The sequence below is a fragment of the Bos indicus x Bos taurus genome, chromosome 15, assembly GCF_003369695.1.
Source record: "Bos indicus x Bos taurus breed Angus x Brahman F1 hybrid chromosome 15, Bos_hybrid_MaternalHap_v2.0, whole genome shotgun sequence".
Classification (NCBI taxonomy): domain Eukaryota; kingdom Metazoa; phylum Chordata; class Mammalia; order Artiodactyla; family Bovidae; genus Bos; species Bos indicus x Bos taurus.
This window is the reverse complement of record NC_040090.1, coordinates 7,686,836-7,702,340: the sequence shown is the minus strand read 5'-3', so window position 1 is coordinate 7,702,340 and position 15,505 is coordinate 7,686,836. Positions and strand designations below refer to the sequence as shown.

At 51.2% G+C, this 15,505-nt stretch overlaps 1 long non-coding RNA gene across 1 annotated transcript; it reads left to right on the top strand.

Moving 5' to 3' along the window:
* Positions 1 to 2,152: 2,152 nt before the first annotated feature.
* LOC113905359 lies at positions 2,153 to 11,151 on the top strand. The gene is made up of 3 exons (XR_003514640.1): positions 2,153 to 2,328; positions 9,489 to 9,766; positions 10,000 to 11,151. It is a non-coding gene; the product is annotated as an uncharacterized LOC113905359 (long non-coding RNA).
* The last annotated feature ends 4,354 nt before the right edge of the window (positions 11,152 to 15,505 follow it).

Genomic DNA, 15,505 nt, shown 5'->3' with positions numbered 1-15,505 from the left:
CACTTACACCCTACAAGCCAGCACTCAGTCCCAAGGCCCCTGGGAAATAGGATCTTTTCCAAGGAGGGCTTCTATTACTATGGCAAAAGGGGAGAACAGATACTGGGAGACCACTGGCCTCTCTGCCACATTTCACAAACATCTTTCCAGTGCAGGTAACTTTGTATTCTGTCTTTTTTCTTATTTTTTGGGTGAAGATTTTACTACGTCATTAAATATTCTTTAATATTCTTACTTTTCAACCACTGCTTAATAGTCCCTAATAGGCATATAGCATTGCTTATAGATCCAGGCCCTTGTTACTTGATGTTGGGTGGGTTGCTCTGATAAATAAGCCTCTCCTATGGTTAAAACTTGTCAGAGGAAGAGATCCCAAGCTTTCCTCTCTAACCTGTGGGTATCCACCCAAGACATTTGGCTGAGGAGTCAGGGTAGTATTTGCCTTGAAAGCTGGCTTATGTTTCTACACCCCCTGCCAGGGGAGCTTTATGGCAACAGATGTACCCTGCTGCTTCCACTGCAGGGGAAGTCACAGGAGTGAGCAGAGCCTAGGGGCAGTTCTGCTAGGGCAAGGGGTTGGGGTGAGGACATGGGGTGTGGGGGTGGTAGGGATTGGCTTAGGGGTCTCGACAGGCCCCATTTCATTTTCATTCAAATCCAACATATGCTTTCTGAGCCCTTGATCAAGGCCATGCCCTGAACATGCTCTGGGGATGTCTCAGTGAACACATGGTCCCTGCTCTCCAGGAGCTTAGTCAACTTTAAATTCCCCAGTGTTAGAGCTCAACATGGAGAGTTGCCCAAAACACAGAATCGTAGGCCCCACACCCAAAAATCTGATGCAATAGATGTTGTTGGGCCTAGAATCTGCATTTCCTTCAATCTCTCCAGTTGACCCCGATGAGGGTGACTAGGAAACTTCCAGGGGATAAAATACTAGTCAAGGCTCTTGGAGAAAGTCTCTTATACCAGGCAAACCTGGAGCCTCTATCTGCTCAGTCTGTGAAAGTGAAAGTTGTATCTGACTCTTTGCGACCCCATAGACTGTATAGTCCATGGAATTCTCTAGGCCAGAATACTGGAGTGGGTAGCCTTTCCCATCTCCAGGGGATCTTCCCAAACCAGGGATCAAACCCAGGTCTCCTGCATTGCAGGCAGATTCTTTACCAGCTGAGCCACAAGGGAAGCCCAGGGATACTGGAGTGGGTAGCCTATCCCTTCTCCAGGGGATCTTCCCATTGAATCAAACCAGGATCTCCTGCATTGCAGGCATATTCTTTACCAACCGAGCTATCAGGGAAGCCCACGCTCAGTATGTACTTTGTGCCTTTACCGAGTTTTAGGCAATACTAAAATAATGAGGACGCCTGCCAGATACGCCTAGCCCAAACCCTACTTCCATCCTTTGGTAGCTGAGTGATCTCAGACAAATTCTTTGACCTCGCTAAGCTTCAGTTTTCCCATCTGTAAAATGGGGATAATCACAGTGCTTCCCATGGGAAAATATACATTAGTGCTTAGCAGAGAGTCCAACACTCAATACATGCTAGATATTATTATTAAACTAATTAAAATAAATTTATTAAATAAAATTGCCTGTAGAAAATTAATTACAGCAAGGGAGACAAGGTATATAAAGCTTCCTATACAATGCCTGACTCATGGTGGTAGGCACTCGATAAATGGTTATTATTATTATTAACATCCTCACATTCATTTTAATTCTAACTTTTATCATCTCTGAAGCTGTACCCACCACACAATTTTATCCTCCTGGTAGCAATGAGAAAACTGTTTTAAAATAGATAAACAGCTTTAAAATATGGGCTTCATGTCTGCCCCTAGGACCCCAGCATGAAAGAGACTTTCTCAGGTCCTTCTGGAAGTATGTCCAGGAGGCAGATAGGTAAGCATGAGTGGGAACCACAAGCCCCTACTTTCAGCTTTGAGGGGAGCCCAGGCCTGGGGCCATTCACGCAGCCCCAAGAGTCAGGGAGCGGTAGAAGCCCAGGGCTGCTGTGAGGTAGGAAGGAAGCCGCAGGTTGCTGTTGATAACTTCCTTTTCAAGTGCTCACGATGACATGGTTACCATGGTGATGCTGGTGACTCTGAGCAAGCTGTGGCCCTCTATTGAGTTGTGAGTCAGGTTCAGTTTTGTTTATTAAAAAAAGAAAACCAACACCCTGACCTGCAAAGGACAAAGCAGAGCTCCACATGGAGGCCGCAGCATTCACTACTGGGGGTGATTCAGCAGTGCTGCTCAGCGGCCACCGGTCTCCTGACATCAGCTGGCCTTACCGGCTACAGGGCCTGGAAGAGTTCACAGAGGTGAGTAGGGAGGCTTCTCACTCCGTGACCCAGGAGAGGCAGCACACGCAGAACCCACACTGCCACTGGAAAGCTCTTCCTGAGGAGCAGATTCCATTTTCTCAGCTCTGACCCAAGCGCCAGACTCCTTCAGGTGACTCTGCCTCACGCTGGTATGGGAAGCCACGGGCCCCAAGTGAAGGCCAGGGCCCGGTCCAGAGACGACCAGCGCTGGCTGAACCCCTGACCAGTGTGCACACACTGGCAGTGCCCTCCGTGAGGAGCAGGGTCTTAGGAGGACAGGTGAGCCTGCAGAAATGTCCTCCCGAGGCCTGAACTGGGAGTGGGGCCCCTTTCTCAGCACTCCTGCAGGAAAAGAGGGGAAGGCCGTGAGGAGTCGAGCCACAGCAGAGACGTCTGGTGGAGCCTGCCTCGAGTCGGCACGCCATGGGGAGGCCATGGGGAGAGCACCAGGGACACACTGGATTCTTCCTGAGCTTGGACACTGTCCCAGAATCCCAGCCCTATGACTTCAGGGTTCTTCAAACCTGCTCATGTGTTTGGGCTCACTGTTGATCCAATTGACGACCGTCCTGGAGGGCCCCCCCTCCTGTTCAGCTCTGGACTCCAAAACCTTGTCTCCACCCACTGTCCTCAGCACTGAGCAGAGTACTGAGTGCTGATGTCAGGGTCCATGGACTTACGCCTTCCTTCTGCCACTTAGCACAGAACCAAGCCTCTGTGCCTCCGTCTGTAATACGGGGATGATAACCATAGTAGCACTTACTCCCAGGGCAGCTATGAGGATGAAATGTGGTAATATTTGCAAGTATTTATCACAGAGCGTGGCTGGCACACAGTAAGCGCTGGAGAATGGTTGGCTGTTGTTAACTTTGCTCCGGATTTTATCACATCCCGCCCAGATAACAGCAGCAGCCTCATAACTCTACTTGCTGATCCTGCTCTCACTCACCTGCAATCTATTGTCCACACCACAGCAGGGTGCTGTATGGAAAAATGACAACCCCCATCATGCCGTTTTCCTCTGTAAAATCCGCCAGGAGTTCCCATTTGCCTTCAGGATGGCTCGTAGAGTCCCTTAGGGGACCGAGATGTCCTGTAGGACTGAGCACTTGGCTACCCTCTCCAGCCCTGCCCCTCACCACGCTCTCACTGCTTCCGACAACTTCAGCCGTACCCAACTGTTAGCAGTGCCCCAGAGGTGCCGGGCTCTGCTGTACCTCCAGTTTTTTGCCATGCTGTTCCTTGAGCCCAGAATGCTTTTTTCCCTTTTTTTCACCTGGCAAACACCTGCTCATGCTTCAAGACTCACATCAAGAACCCCTTGTACTGTGAGATGTTCCTGTCCTCCCTTCAAATGTAGGGCAGACCACTCCCTCTTCTGAGCCACTTTGGTTCTCCTCGTAAAGACATTTTACCACTTTACACTGTAACTGCTGCAACTCCTGTCGGTGACACCTTTAAACTTCTTGAGGGCAGCACTGATTTTTTTTTTTAGCCTTTTCTTTTTTTCTATTTGCTGTGCTGGTTCTTTGTTGCAGCAGGCGGGCTCTTTGTGGTGGCAAACAGGTTTCTCTAATTGTGGTGCATGGGCTTAGTTGACCCGCTGCATGTGGGATCTTAGTTCCCCAACCAGAGATCAAACCCACGTACCCTGCATTGGAAGGCAGATTCTTAACCACTGGACCACCAGGGAAGCTCCAGCATCACTGATTCTGATGAATGTCTGTATCCCTAGAATATACCACGGTACCATAGCAGTCACAAGAGTTGATTGAATGAATGAATGCAGACAAAAACCCTGTTTATAGAAGAGAAAACTGAGGCCCACATAGGACCAGTGACTTGGCTAAAGGAGAGTCCAGAAGCCGTGTAACTCCAGGCCCTTCTGATGGCAGAGACTACGGACAATTCATTCATCCATCCATTACTACGAAGCATCCATCTCACACCGGACATTGTATCGCTTCCTGGGGTACAAAGAACAAGGTGTAGTCTCAGCTGACCCCCAGGAGCCCACAGGCAGGTGGGACAGAATGACAGGTGTACAGACAGTCCCCACACCTCTCACTGTGAGCTGGGACTGAGGCTACAGAAGGAGCTATGGGAACCCCAGGGGCCCCAGTATGGATGGGAGGAGGGAAGCCCCTGTTTCCAGGTCTTCCACACCCTCGCCCCAAAGTCTGGAGGTGAAGTTCTCATAGACCACCCGGCCAAGGCAGCAGCCCTCTAGTTTCTGTGACCACAAGTAACAGACTTGCACGCAGGCTCACACATCCCTAAGACAGGCGGCACAGGCGGGCCTTGCCCCGTGGGGCAGGACAGCGAGGAGGACACATTTGTGCCCTGAAGCAGTGACGTCAAGAGCTGTCCTGGGAGTGAGGACAGATGAAATCAGACGGCAGAACATTTCCTGATACTTGCCAGGGCACAAAGCCCGTCTGCATGCCAGGTCTCATTGGACGCCCACCAGGAGGGGTCCTACAGACAAGACAGGAGTTATCTTCTCCCCTGTTTCCAGATGGACAAGCTGACATTCAGAGAAATCTCAGTGACTTCCCCAACCTCATTGCCTGGCCAGGAGAAGTGCCACAACCGATTCCCAAGCTTTGCTGGGCCATCAGCTGTGCCAGGCCCTCTGCTGGGCACGGGGACACTGAGGCAAGTGGCACACAGTCCCTGCCCCTTGCAGGAGACAGCAGCATCCTGGGCCTCCTCAAGTCAGACAGAATCTGTGTTTAAATCTCCATGTCTAGTCATGCGAGTGGAGCCAGCTGCCAGCCCCTGCCACTTACGTTCTGAGTCCGGCTCATGCTCAACCCCAGTCGCTCCCATCACACTCAGAATAAGCTTCAAACTCCTCAGCAGACCCCATAAGACCAAGTTCCTGCTCCCTTACCCAGCGCACTTCCTATCACTGTCCACCTCTCATCCTATGGGCCTCCTGACTGTGCCAGAACAAAACAAGTACCTCCAACCTCTGACCTTTGCCCTTCGCTTCCTTAGTCACATGGCTAATTCCTTCCCTCCGCTCTGGTCTCTGTCTCTTCACAGAGGAGGACACTCTGAGTCCAAAATGGTTGCCCTATCACTCCAGCCAGTTCTCTTCTTCAAGGCTGTATCTTGACGCTATATAACACGATACAATACGTATTTGACCATCTGTTAATGACCGGTCTCCCCGACTAGCGCAGTCGGGTAGCAAGGCGCCCGCTTTGCTCACTGGCACTTTCCCAGCGCCTGGAACAGGGCACATGGTAGGAACCCAATACATTTTTATGAACGTGAATAACCCCCAGTTTCCACCCCTTTGAAATGATACCCACAGCACATAGTTGTAAGGATTAAATGGTGTTTGAAGATGCTTAGCCTTGTGCCTGGCACTTAGTTGGCATGCAAGAATACTGTTCTTCTCCTTCTTATTTTAATGTGCGCAGTCTCATGGGGGAGACTAGTGTAAAAATAAACTTACACAATGTGTTAACCAAGCTCTTACTTCCGAGCCCTCTCCTCCACTTTGGGGCCCAGGCAGCAGCCCCTCCATCTGCCTCAAGGTCAAGGCCCAAAGCCCTTGCCCTGTGTGCTCAGGTCAGCCTGGGGTCTGGCCCTGATGGTTGGGGGACCTCTGGGCCCCGCCTGGGCTGGGGGCAGTGGGCAGAATCCAGACCAGGCCTCAGAAACCCTTGATTCCTCCCCTGGGAGCAGGCCCCACATCAAAGCTAATCTCAGAGGGGCGAGTCCTCAAGATAAATGGAAGATTAAAGAAGGCGAGGTCTCCACAGGCCACAGGGAGAGGCGGCCGGCAGGCGACCACAGCAAGGAGGTCCCGACGCGGCCCTGGCAGCCGCCATCTTGGGGGGCAAGAGGCAGGAAGGGCTCTCAGGCCTGGGCAGGTGGACCCAGAGAGGGGGTACCTTAGCCCTGGCTGGCCCCCACCCCCACCCCCATCATTGCACCTGGGCAACCCCTGCCAGCGACTTCTTAACCCTTTCCCAGCCGGACAGCTGCAGTGATGTACTTTAGAGGAAACCCTGGGCCTCTCTTCGAGAGAGTTTGTTTGGCCATTGGGCTTGGTCATTGGGGTTTGTTCCCTCCAGCAAGTGAGCCTGTAATGAGGACCTCCTGGCCTTGGTCTTCCTCCCCAGGGAAGGTCTGTAATTAGTGCAGGAGGCGAGGCTGGGGAAGCTCAGACAATGTCATTTGAACCAGGATGAGACAGGGCTCAATTGCTAGTCTGTACTTTTTTTTTTCTGGTGCCATTTCATATACAAAACTCTGGCGAGCTTAACCCTTTCTTGGCTGGGCCCCGATGCTGGGGCCTGGCATACCATCCTTTCCTGTGTCTAATGGGCCATTCTCAACCCCCTGACATGCAGGTCTCAATTCAGGTGAGCCCTGGTTTCCAGCTGCGCTAACATCCAACAAGCCTTCACGAGTGTCACCAGATACAAAGCACCAAGCGGAGGGGGGCCCAGAGGAAAGTCTCCCATCTTGCCATCAAGAGATTACAATCCTCTGAGCAGCGGAGGCATGCGCACTAGAAACAGGCTGCAAGAAATGCACGGCAGGGTACAGTGGATAAGAATCCGTCTGCAATTTGGGGGACACGGGTTCGATCCCTGGACCAGGAAGGGCCCACATGCTATGGAGCAGCTAAGCCCTTGCATCACCACGACTGAGCCTGTGCGCTGCAGCTACTTAAACCCGTGTGCCCTAGAGTCTGTGCACTGCAAGGAAGAGGAGCCCCCACTTTCTGCAACTAGAGAAAGCCTGCTCACCACAAAGATCCAACACAACCAAAAATAAAATAAATATACATAAATAGAAATGCACAGCAGGGTAGTGAGGACCACCACAGGGCAGGGAAGGAGGCTATGTGGGGGCGGGTCAGACAAAATAAGCTCAGAGAAGACTGAGCATTCTGTAAACAGGGACTGAGGGGGCCATCTTCCCGGAGCAGGGCATTTCCGCAGTCTGAGGGCTGGACCCACAGGGAGAAGGGAGGCAGGCAGAGCCTTGGCAACTCTGATCTAGTCCCGGGCGAATGCAGATGTCAGAGTCTATTGGGATATAGACAGTGCCTGTTGCTTCCTGCCACAGGCTCCTGAAGCACTCATTCTGAATCCCTGAACTACAGTTCATCTCCCACTGGACCACCATCTGTCTGATCACAGATGTGGTACCCCACCGCACTTCCAGCAACCTGAGAACTTTGTCTATTCACCCCTAGTTTCAGGCACCTAAGCACTGAGCCTAGCACTCAAAAGATACCCAGTGAAGGTTCCTTAAATCAATGGCTGGGCTTGGATGAGAGAGTGGAGGCATGTGGAAGAACGCACCTCCACAGCCTTTCCCAAAGGGGATGCCAACTGTGGCCCCACTGTCCCTGCAGATCATATCAAAATCTCCCTGACGTATAAAGAACTCCTAGGAATCAGTAAGACAAGACCAGCCACCAATTTTTTAAAAGCCAACGAATACAACCAGGATCTACAGAAAAGGCAGCATTAATTGTTTGAGGACATCTCAAGAGACTCTCAACCTCATTAATGATAAGAGAAATGCAAACTGGAAACCATGCAAAAGCTTGATAATGTCCATCATTTGCAAGGCTGCGGAGAGACCGACAATGTCATATACTGCTGGTGGCAGTGTAAATCGATATGAAATGTTTACCAATATTTGTGAACATTACCGGCTTCCCAGTGGCTCAGCGGTAGAGAATCCGCCTGCAATTCAGAAGTCACAGGAGATGAGGGTTCGATCCCTGGGTCAGGAAGATCCCCTGGAGGAGGGCATGGCAACCCACTCCAGTATTGTTTCCTGGAGAATCTCATGGACAGAGGAGCCTGGTGGGCTAGGGTCCATAGGGTCACACAGAGTCAGACACGACTGGAGCACGCACGCACATAGACATCACAAATGCACATTCTCTTTGACCCAGCAATCCCACTACCGAGATTTTATCCCACAAATATACAGTGCCTGAACAAGACTGTGATTATAGCATTATTTGTTACAGGAAAAAACTGGAAACAATCCAAGTGTTCATCAGTTGGGGACAGGTAAATAAATTATGGTACAGTCACACTGCTGCTGCTGAGTCACTTCAGTCGTGTCCAACTGTGCGACCCCAGAGATGGCAGCCCACCAGGCTCCCCCGTCCCTGGGATTCTCCAGGCAAGAGCACTGGAGTGGGTTGCCATTGCCTCCTCCGACAGTCACACAATGGATAGCTATGTAACTATTGAAAAAAAATGAGGAAGTTCTCTAGGTACTAATGTGGAAGATTTCCAACACAGAGAAAGTGGCGGTGGGGTGTGGGGAGATATAGAACGGTGTATGCTCCTTTTCAGTTAAAAAAAAAGAGAGAGAGAGAGAAGATGTATATAAATACACACACGCGCCACCCACAGAAGATGTCCAAGAAAGTAATAAAATTAATCATATGTTGGTTGAAGGGTGGGAACTTAGTGGTTAGGACATCGGATACAGGGAAGAGAGGATTACTTCTCATTTTTTTTTTTTTTTTTTTACTTGTGATGTATTAGCTATTCAGCAAATTTAAAAAGACAAAACGAAAACCAAAAAACTCTTCTTCCTACATATTGGGGGTTCTGGGTTCTCCCCAAGCTGATGGGTGGAGAGGATTTCACCTCAGCTGTCTGCTCCTCACTGTCCCTCCCGTCTCTGCCAGGGTTTCCTGAGGCCTTGGGTCCCCATAAACGGTGACTTTCCTCTGTACCTCAGCAACACAGACTGTGAAGTCAGACCAAGACCCTGCGTGACACTGGGCCAGTGTCTTCCCCTCTCTGAGCCTCAAGAAAACAGGGTAATCATGGTATCTGACTCCAAGGCTTGTGGGGAGGCTTAAATGAGAAGACACGGAGGCTTAAATGAGAAGGCACAGAGGCTGTGCTTAGCAGAGACCCTGGGACATGAGAAATGGTCGTGTATAAATGCACCAGACTCACTGTTCACATGCTTTGTCAATATTTTTATTGGATTGTTGGTCTTTGTCTTATTGATTTATAGGAGCTCTTTATAGATTCAGAAGATTGAGATACGTGCTGCAAACTGGCAGAGCGTGGAGGGGCAATGGGCCCACAAGAAATGGCAGTTTGTGAAAATCATTGTTTCTATGATTATTTCTCCTCCAGGCCATGCATGCTGGAGTCTGAAGGTGTCCCACATGGAGACTTCCAGGCTTATCTGGAAAGCCCTGAGCAAAGGCGTCTTTACTCACCGTCTCCATGTCGCTATCCGTGTGACAGTGTCCCCTGGGTTGTCCGACACGCATTCTCCACTGCGGCTTTCAGAATAACAGCATCCCTCCCCCCTAGATTTGGCTCAACCTTTGGGCCCTCCCCAGGGGTCCCCAGGTTTGTGGAGCACATGTGTGGTGCCGCCTCTGTAAGGAATGGATTCACTGGGATAGGTAAGTATAAGGCCTCCCCGGGGAATCCCAAAGTCTTCATCCAGGGGCTGCCCACAGGAGACACATCGAGGGTGGGCAGGTCCGAAGGGCTCTAGAGAGGGATCAGGATCCAGATGCAGAATATGCAGGCTTGGAGCTCCTTCCCCTGATCCTTGGGATGCTTGTTGCTTGCTTGTCATAAAGCTAAGAAAAAATGTGGCTCCCCTGGGCCCCCATCCTTTCCTTTTCTCCAGGGAATTGGTCCGTTCTTCAGCTCTGGAGGCTCCAGAAACATTCCTTGGAGCAACTGGAACGTACCTTTGCTTTCACTGGTGACTGCGACAGCCAGCTCTGCCGGTTTTCTGTTTGTTGTGTTTACTTATGAGGTCAGGGGCTGGTCCTTGCAGACAGGGGAATGCCCAGGATCCCCAGAGCCCCTTCTTTGACCTGGGACGGGAACCCCTACCTGAACCTGCTCCTGAAGGAGTGGAGACTGGATGAGGGCTGGTGAGAGTTAAAGGCTGAATCTGCAAAGACCTCAGGCTCCTCCCAACTCCCTGAAAGCCCCCTGATTGCTGTACAACTTCTCCAGTCCTAGAGTCTGGCTCAGTTAAAAGATTAAGTCTAACAGATCCAAGAGCAAATTCCCAACTCTCTAGCTTCATAGCTGTGTGACCTTGGACAAATAACCTCTCTGAACCTCATCTTCTTCATCTATACAAGTAAAAATATCTTTGTATTTACACCTTATCTCTCTTCAAGGTGTATTAAAGTTACCTGAGAAACCTGACAATGTAATTAAATGGCTTTTAATAGAGGGAGGAAAGATATGGAGAAAGGGGGATTCAAAAGTTAAGAGGAAGCCAGGGATGCAGTGAGCTTGTGAAGTACATCCCCATGAGAGCCTGCTGCAAGAGGCTGGCCCCAGCAAATTCCTCTCTGAGTTTCCTGACACCCCAAGTGGAAAAGGACATACAGTGAGTTACAAAGTCCAGAGTGTTCATTCGGTTAAAAATAGACCCACCTTTCAGAAGCAGCCAGTTTTTCTAGGCCCCAGACTCAAAGAAAAATATTCTCACCTGTATCCCCGAAAATGGCAAGTTGCAGAGGGGAGAGTTTGTGTGCAATGAAGGTGACGCTATTTCCTAGACCTTCGTGTGCTTGAAATGAAATAAAACGCCTGACGGTGACCCTTGGAGTGGCCAGCACTTGGCAGGTGCTTCAAACGTGCACACTTTCTTTCCTCCTACTCGGTTCTCCATCTTCTCCCAGGTAAGAGTATCTGTGAGATCTCTCATGCACACAAGCAGTCAGCTATTTAATCATTTGTGTCACGTTGAGTCTCTTTAGTCGTGTCTGACTCTTTGCGACCTGTAGCCCTCCAGGCTCCTCTATCCATGGGATTCTCCAGGCAAGCATACTGGAGTGGGTTGCCATTTCCTTCTCCAGGGGGATCTTCCTGACCCAGGGATCCAACTCACATATCTTATGTCTCCTGCACTGGCACGCAGGTTCTTTACCTCTCCTGCCCCTGGGAAGCCCCATTTAGTCATTCAGCCAGTATTTATTGAACACCTACTATGCTCCAGGCTCTGGAATAGGCAAAGATCGGAATCGCCTTAAACCTATTATCTTCCCAACTGTCCCCAGATCCTTGATCTCAGAACCTCTCTCCCTGCGCTGCCACCCACCCTGAAGGGTGTCAGAGCTCTACCTCCTCTCCAGTGTGCCTGTAAACCCCAGGGAACCCCTCTCCTGTGGCTTCTTCCTCATTCCCCACATAGCTTCAGGCTGCTCCCTCCGACCACCACATTCATGGAGCTCAGCCACGTGCAAAAGCACAATTAATATTCCACTCAGTCTCCCCGCACCGCCCACCCCAGCCCAGCTGCCTATTGGAAGATGAAAACCAGATTTGCAGCCGCATGCGCTGGCATGGACACGCACAGAGGGGTGGGCCCGCTCCTCCGTGTGAACGGCCGCTCTCTCCTCCGGAGGACCGTACATGCGCAGGGATGGCAGGAGCACCACGTGCAGGCCCACACCTCCAGACGCGGGATCACCCGCCCAGCGGCGGTCACACCACCGTGGGCGGCACACTCAGCCTCTCGCCAAATCGATGTCCGGAAAACACACGGGCTCCTCACTCACAAGGCCCATATTTCCTTTCTGGGCAGAAGGAGACAGAATCATAGCGGTTCAGAGCCGGTAGGATGGAATTTGAGAGACTATTCGGTCCAAAACCCTCCTCTGACTGGGAAGAATCTGAGGCCCTGGCTTAACCTGGACGGCGATCAGTCCCTGCTGAACTGAACCGTGCCTGGTGGCATTTTCGCAAAGCCTTTGGTTTAAACTCCCAGCGCTGCCTCTCCAGTTCCCCGTGACGAGCCATTCAGCCTCAGCAGGCTTGGAGGCTGGGACACCGAGGCTCTACACGGGGCGGAGTAGGGGTACTTGGCAAGGGCAGTATGTCATTGGCCAAGTCAAGCCTCTGGCTTTCCAGGCTTCTGCCCTTTCTCTGAGATCCACCGTCCCAGCTCTGTCAGCCCCCGGTGAAGCACGAGTGGCAGCGGAGCATCCCCGACGACACGATGGCTCCCTGAGGCCAAAGACTAGCCTTTCGATTTTTCTCCCTTGACTTTACACTTGGGAGAGCGAGCAGGATGCAGGAAGATATGCCTGAGTGTACGTCCTGGGGGCTGGAGCCAGCAGCCTGGGTGACAGAGGCATCTGGAAGCCCAGTGGGTGCAGGTGATTCGAGGTAGAAGAAAGAAGGGGGAGATCAGAGCAGGACCCTGAGCAGAGCAGGAAGTGGGTGGAGCCGTTCCCCAGGCCGCGGGGCCGACGCTGGGCCAAGAAGGGGCGGGCCTGCCTGTCGTCGTGGGATGGGACAGCGGAGAGAAATTCAGGGAAAGACAAGCTAAAATAATTACCAGGAAAAGGAGCTGGAAGGGAGACAAGTGTTTTCTTAGTCCTTAAGGAACTTCAGTCTTCAGAGAATTTGGAGAGGGGGAAAAAATTCTATCTTTAAGGCCGTTCTCCAAGGTAGGGTGGCCGGTGACTCACTGGCCGCTGAGGAAGGCCCTCCCCTCCGCGCCTGCCTCTCCCTAGTGAGCAAACCCAGTTCATCTGGGGTGAGTGGAAAGGGCCCCGGGTGAGGAGCCCAGAGGCCCGGATTTCAGTCCTATCTCTGTCTCACTGAAGCTGGCTGACCTAAGGAAAGCCTCCGAGGCCTCGAGGGCTTGGTTTCCTGCAAAATAAAGGACTGGTTAAGTCCGGTGAACTCTCTGAGCCTCCTTTTCTCATCTGCAGACTGGGGATGATAATAATATCCTGTTTCATCGAATCTAAGATGTTATAATCCTACGATTTGCCATTTGTTTGGCACCGTACATTAAGAAGGAAAAAAAAAACACTGTCCATTCAAGCATAACATGCTCCCGATTGTAAGACACTTTCTGATTTCAGAGATGTTTAAATGTGTTTCTCAGAATCAGTGAATACGATATTCATCTCCCCAGCGTGTTCCAAGAATTAAACGAGATAATACAAGTCAAAGTATTTAGTGCCCGGCACAAAGCAAATTCTCAACACCAGTTAGGTATTTTACGGTTTCCGGTGGAGCCGGGAAGGAACCGCAGGCCAAGATGATGGAGAGCTGGGGGTCTGAGGCACACCTCCACCCTCCTGGCAGGGTGCCACCCCAGGGACTCCACTTCCACCCCAGCGGGAGGTACAGAGGGGGCAGTCATGTGGCCCCTATGAGGGAGCCACAAGAGAACAAAGGGCCCCCGTCTGTGCCCCGGAAGTCAGCCTAATCTCCAGGATGAATATGCTTTCATTTCTCAGAAGTTCCTGGTACAGTGTGCCAAAGCGTTTTTCCCTTTACAATCCAGGCAAACAAGGCAGGTTTACTTTGGGCAACCTTCTCACCACCACCCAGGGCCTGCCTGCCAAATGTAAACACCCAGCCTTGCACCTTCCTCGAGGCTCCAGGGCCAAAGCCTGGAAAATCAGAGCACTGGGCCTCCTAAGGAGGCAGGCCCTTCACCCCATCTCCCCCTACTCTCTACCATTCCTGGCCTGCTAAGGACACATCTGGAAAGTGCTTGGAGAAGACAGGACCCTAGGCATCAAGAATACCTCTCCCATTTGACAGATGTGAAAACTGAGACCCAGAGAAGGGCAGTGACTCTCTAAGGGTGTCAAAGTGTGGCAGTGCCCAGCCAGGCCCCCTACCTTCACACACTCGCATGCACACACACACACACATGCACATGCACATGGACACACACCTTTCCTGCTCACAGCTCAACCTGGCAGATAGCTCTCTCTCCACCTGACCTACAGTGTCTGGGACAGGCAGGAAGCTTATCTCTGAACCTCTCTCCTGTGCGTCACTGCCTGGGTTGGGGCATCTTTATGCATTACGCTTCACAGCTGGAGCTGCTGCAGACAACACCAACCGGATGTTGCTGAGCCCACAACCGGAGGGGCTATGGTCTGTGAGCTTTTCCTGACCTGGAGCATTTGGGGATGTTTGAAACACCAATCTGGGCCTCCTTTCCCCACCCCTTCAGATGTACAGAAGGGGCCTGAGATGTCTGGGTTGTGGGATCAGGCCTGGCCTCAGGACAGGCCTGGAGGAAGCAGACCCTCCCAGCTGGTCAGAGCCCAGACTGTAGACCCGGTGAGCTGTCTAGTCTTCTTTTCTGGAAAATCTTTAAGAGATATAGATAACGGGGTCTTCACTGGAGGCCTAGTGCTTAAGAATCTGTGCTTCCACTGCAGGAGTGCAGGTTCAATCCTTGGTTGAGGAACTAAGATCCCTCATGCCCTGCGGTATGGGAAAAAAAAGGAGAGAAAGGAGTAGATACAGAGGGGATGGCTGCTATAGAAGGCTTCAGGTGGGCCCTTGGATCTCAACAGGCATAGTTCTTTTTTACCACTTGAACAGTGTCAGTGTATATGTGCATATAGCCTCGGGATTTCACATTCATCTTCTCTCTCCTTTGTCACTGCCTGCCCCTCCCAGTCCTTCTCTTGCTTTCTCTTCTACTTGCTGTTCCCTCTATCTGGAATGCTTTTCCCTCCATTTTGCCCCAGAAATAACTTCAGTTCTCAGTTCACACATCACTTCTTCAAAAAAGCCTTCCTTACACTCCATCATACCACACTTATTTCCTTCATAGTCCTATCACTATCTGAAATGAACTATTTATTTATTTGTGTGCCCATTCCTTCCTCATTCACTCTAGAATATAAGTTCTGAATCACCACTGTACCCCAGGGCCAGGTCTAGGGACTGTTCACAGGTGCTCAATAACACCTGTAGGATGTGTGAAGAAACCCCCTGCCATCCTCACCTTGGCTGGGGACGTGCTAGGCTCTGCACCACCCATTCCTCTTCCCGCTCTTCTCTCCTCCCCCCAGAAATTCTCCTGGGAGCTCCCCGCTTCTCAGACTCCACAGGAGGTGCCAGAACCAGAGTGTCTCCCCAGGATTATTTTCAATGGTGTCCTGGGGTGTTCACCTGGGTAAGAATCAGGAAAGAGAGGACATTCTAATCTTATTTATCTAAAACTATATAATCTTCCCCATCACTTAAGTGGTGCCTGTGTCTCTAATTACAGAGCAGGCTGGGAGGAACACAGGCACAATTTCCAGCCAACCTCAGGCAGAGGGGCACTTTTGCTCCTCCTGGGAGCCTGCAGAGACTCCAGCTCAGGAGCCAGGACTCCAGACACCTGTAGTCACAAA